Source organism: Girardinichthys multiradiatus, chromosome 14 (genome assembly GCF_021462225.1).
Source record: "Girardinichthys multiradiatus isolate DD_20200921_A chromosome 14, DD_fGirMul_XY1, whole genome shotgun sequence".
NCBI classification, from domain to species: domain Eukaryota; kingdom Metazoa; phylum Chordata; class Actinopteri; order Cyprinodontiformes; family Goodeidae; genus Girardinichthys; species Girardinichthys multiradiatus.
In genome coordinates, this window is record NC_061807.1 from 32,062,935 (window position 1) to 32,068,011 (window position 5,077).

A 5,077-nucleotide genomic window follows, 5' to 3' on the forward strand; every position below is an offset into this window, starting at 1 on the left:
AGAATCAGAACCGGATGACTCATCCACAATTTAAAATCTTTTTCAGGAAACGATCAAACATAATTCAGCATATGCATCACATCCCTGGATATTGGGAAAGAGACTGTTGTTTAATTTTTATTTAGTGCCTTGTATAAATTGGATGCCCCCTGCAGACTTTTGTGTCCTTTTTTTAAGTTTGAATGAGTTGCATGAGTTTGACTGCTATTCTGTTTGTTTTTTTATAGCTACTCTGAGAGTCCATCCCCCAATCACCTTTATATAAAACGTTATAACAAAACATAGAAATGTTGTGGGATTTTTTGCACCACCTAAAGATTGTGGGGGCCTCCATCTAATCACCCAAAGGAAAAAAAAAATCTTCAGGTTCCTCTCTTTGTATTGTCCTGTTAATAAAACATTCTTGTTATTTTAATTCAAATCAAAATTGACCTTAGGTATGAAAGGTACGTACATGTTTGTCTTGTTTGTCTCCTTGATGGACCAGTAACCTGTTCAGTGTGTATCCAGTGCATGCAGAGAATAATTTAATAACACATATATTCTGTAATTTATTCAACTTGCCTTTTTTTCATTAAAAACAGTGTAAAAATTACACATCTGTTCTTTCACATCTACTTGAATAGCTACATTAGCTGCTTGAGCTTCCTATGAAGAACTCAATCTGACCAAAAGAAGAATCTGTGTCATTGCAAGGTCAGGATGTGTGATACGTATCTTTTTTTTTTTCTAAATGTTCTATTTTCTCAAGCTGCGGTCTGTTGAACACCTTCAGGGGAAAGCTGTGCTTCAGATGTTGTGCGTCTCCGAGAGTTTCTTTGTCATGACAGGACAGCCTCCTCTCTGCAGCAGCTTTCACATGTCACATCTCTGCGGACCGGTTCCTCCATCCGCCCAGAAGAAAAAGCCTCTGGTGTGTCAGTCTGCAGCCAATCTCAAACCGGCAGCACACAGCGGGTGCTAATTAATTAGAACACACACAGAAACATAACACACACCCTGTCTCTCTTCTCCGCTTTCCCTCTTGCCCTGCCTCCCTACATGTCTGCATAAAACAGTCGTGTGGTTCTGCTCAGTCTGTTGCCTGTAAACCCGAGAGCTCCTCAGAGAAGATAAGGTTGATGGATGGAAGGCAGGTAGCTGCATAGCGATGAGCAGTAGTGTGTATAGCTCAGAAGAGTTGTGTTTTTGTGTTACTGTCCTTAGGAAATACTGTATCTGACTGTGTGCTCATCCATTTTTAACTTCCACCCACATCAAAGTGGATGTTCAGGCCATGTTGGAAAGTTTCAACACAGAAATTTCTCATTTCATGCTGCAATATCACTCTGTACTTTTCAAAAAGACATTTACACACATTTATGTGAAACTGACTGCATATTTCTATGCACTTGGTTTACATAGCACACAAATTAAGAGGAAGTTCAATAATGCATGGTTTATGTTAATGCACTGTTTTAGGTTGCAAGATCATTTTTGCATAATATTTTAAAACCAAAGAAGTGGAAATTATTCACAAATCTTACAGCAATTACAAACAGCTGCTGTGCTAAATAAAACTAAAAGGTAAAAGAGTCTAGAATTGTTGCTTTCTAGGAGTCAATAATGACCCAGTAAATGGATTTTAAGCTGTAACTATGTGAGGAAATAACTCAGTAAAGTGCACCTTGCCATTCCTTTGCCTTTCCTACGTTTAAATAACAGATGGAACCATAGATTTATTTATTTTTTGCCAGGAAATGTGTCTTTTTCAAAGGGATGAAGGTGGTGAACAAAGGTGTGACATATGTGGACTCAAACAGGGTTTGGTGGTGGTGAAGGACGAAGGGCATGATTCATATTATTTTCATTCAACAATCCCATGATCAATCATGCAGTGAAACTTCTCTCTAGGGCAGGGGGTAGGCAGCTCCAGTTGTTTGATTCAGGTGTGTTGGACCAAGGACACATCTAAAAGGTGCAGGACACCAACCCTCAAGGAATGGAATTGCCTACCCCCGTTCTAGGGTAACAGGAGAACCACTTTAGGGCAAACCCAGCATGATTAAGATCAACATTTTAAAAATAAACCTCTTCCTGTCATATTCTGCCTGTTAGGTGTTCAATGTCTGTTTTCTGTACTTCAGTTGCTGTTATTTCAGCTTATTCATGTTTATGACATATTCTTGTGTTTAGATAATTATGTTCTTTAGCTCATTGTTTACTATTTGTATTCCTGTATATTGAGTTCTGTTTTATTCCCTGCTCATCTGTGTTAATCAGCCTCCCTCCATTGGTTGCTCTGGATGTTTCCTGTAACCAGCTGCTTCAAGTTTTCTCCCAATTAATTCAGTGGTCCATTCTCCTCCCTACCTCAGCAGTTATAATCGCTGGTTTCATTTTCTCACTACTGGATCTGACTACATGCTTCCTCTCTGTTACTTGTTTGTGTTCTGTGCCCTGCCTACCTGTGAGATTTCTTGTGTTTTTTATTAAAAGAACTGATCTACTCACCATAAGACTCGAAACTCCTGATCTGCACATTGATCCTGTGAGCTCCCTGCCAAAAATGACACTTTCTTCCTTTGTCAGATTACTTTCCTTTTCGTTTTGTTGTGCACTGAAAGAAACCCAACAAAAACTATAAAACTCCAGCTTCACTGTGACCCTTACATAGACAGGATTTTCACAGGTTGAAGCAGTTTTTCTGACATTATCAGTAACAACAACAATAATAACCCATAACGTCACTATAATTGGGAGGCTGACAAATCCCTCCTGTACCTCACAAACTGTTATCTAACAAATCCTGCAGCGACTTTGCAGATGTGTGTCACTGACAAACCCCAGAGGATAAGACAAGCAGTGTATGGCTCTCAGTATATAGATCTCTGATAGAAACAGTTCATGAGCTGTAATTCATAACTGCTGCCTTCACATGATACCCATAGGTTTTAAAATAGTTTTGGTTGTGTTGTAACTCATTTAATGATTTTTTTTTAAAATAAAAACTGCAGTGATCAAACCTCTCTTTGTCAAAATGTGGTTTTGGGTTGGACCAAAGCGCAGACAAGAGCTTGGGAAGCGCATTTCAAAGCAGTCTCTCAGCTTTATTCAAAGGGTCAAAAACGAAACAAAAACACTGCAGGTACTGAACAGGGTCGAGATCCAAACACTTACATCAAAAACACTGCAGGAACATGGAGACTCATGGCAGGGACGAGGGTAGAGGGTCGAGTAGTAACGCAACAAGCAGGCAAAACAGAGTGTAAACAAACAGGGGAACCAGGAGGGAACAATTAAACAAAACCAACTAATATACAGAGGGAGAACAAAGGCAGGTAATCAAAGGAACTAAGAACAGGTGAGACAAGGAGGCTGGGAGGCAGAGGGAGCAGGTGAACCTAATAAAACCAAAGCATGAGGAAAGGGACTAAAGACAAGACAGTAAGCAGACCTAAATGAAACTATAAACCAAGATAAAAATAAAGCATAAGAATCAAGGATAAACATGAACTGAAGGAAACTGAGAAACTGGAGGGAACACAACAACCTAAGCACTTAGCAAAACAGAAACCATAAGGAAACCCAGACTACAAAAGTAAAGAAACCTAAGAAAACAATAACTAAAGCTAACCTATAAAGGAGAGGGTGGAAAACAAAGATGAACTAGAGGAACAAAGCTAAGAAGAACTGGAGAATAAAGGGAACTTAAACTGAGTAATAACTAAAAGGGGGAAAACAAATGATGAGAGGAGTAACAGAAAAGAAACTAATAAATGAGAGTGCAAGGGAACCAGAGAACTAAGAGAAATAACAATAATAATAATCATAAGGAAACCATTCTAAGAAAATAGACAGGAAAGCAACGCCAAGGGAACTAGGAGAGCACACTGGGGGGCAGAAGATAACCCAAAACAGAAAACCACAACTAACATAAATACAAAACACAAGTAAGAAACATCTAGCTAAAAGGTAAACAAAAACACAAAACCACAAACAAAGTCCAAAATGTCACATCCTGACACTCTTGAAGAAGCCTAATCTAGATTCCTCAATAATATTTAAAAGCCCATAGCTAGCCTCAACCTCTTGGAAAAGATTATTTAAAAGGGAGTTTATTAGCAAATTTGATACAGAACTATCTCTTTAACACTTTCCAGTCAGGGTTTGACAGGACCCTAGCACTAAAACTGCATTTATTAGAGTTTAACATGGCATACATGTGCTGGTAAAGCTCTTGTCTCGTCCACACTCCAGGTTTCCAGTGCCAGAGGAAGGAAAGAAGCCCCAGAGCCTCATTTAGCCACCACCACGCTTCACTGTAGGTAATCGTTTTATCATATGGAACAGAACAGAATCCAAACTCACTTCGGCTTATTTATATAGGTGAAAACAAATGGGCCCATGAGCCGGGACCCGAACCGACGATAGCTTGCGTTGACGTCTAAGGCCTCCATTCATGGATCGAGGGCTATATCCCTGCGCACCGGCCGCGCCCCAATCGAGGGTTTTTGACCACCCTCCTTGTCAGGAATCTGGTGGGGGCCACTGATAGATTCCTCTTTCTGAAAGTCTAGGTGGTGTTGCCACTGTTCCTTTAACTTTAAACTAGTGAACTCAGCTGCCAGCTGTTTTTCTAGGAATTATTCAGAGCCATTGCTGTATTTTGTGTCCTTTTTCTTGTTTGTTCAATGTTATTATTTCTTCTGTGAATGCTTTTGACAGTTCTCTTGTTTTTTCTAAAATTTTTACCATTCAATGATATATTACCGTCAGTGGTCCAGGTGTTCTATCTCAAGCACACCTGATGCAACTAATGAAACCCTTGATTAGTTGTATCACGTGTGCCTGAGACCACACAAGATTTGCAAGTGTATGCTAGCCTACCCTGCTGAGTTTGGCACAATTGATTGCAACATATTGATTTAAAAAAAATATGGATGGTCTGGTACTGTGCTTAACTGGTTAGACTTAACAGGCCGATTTTTCATCATCAGGCAATCATAAATCTAAGCAAACACAGATGACATGCGGGCCTCCTCAAGGCTTCATTCTTAGCCAAGTTTCATTTATTATCTGAGCGCAGCTCAAAGTA

The 5,077-nt window shown here is 39.6% G+C and overlaps 1 long non-coding RNA gene across 1 annotated transcript; it reads right to left on the reverse strand.

Moving 5' to 3' along the window:
* Positions 1-538: 538 nt before the first annotated feature.
* Positions 539-3,257, reverse strand: LOC124880299. The gene is made up of 3 exons (XR_007041292.1): positions 3,160-3,257; positions 2,494-2,599; positions 539-960 (listed from the first exon to the last, which is right to left on the reverse strand). It is a non-coding gene; the product is annotated as an uncharacterized LOC124880299 (long non-coding RNA).
* Between the last annotated feature and the right edge of the window lie 1,820 nt (positions 3,258-5,077).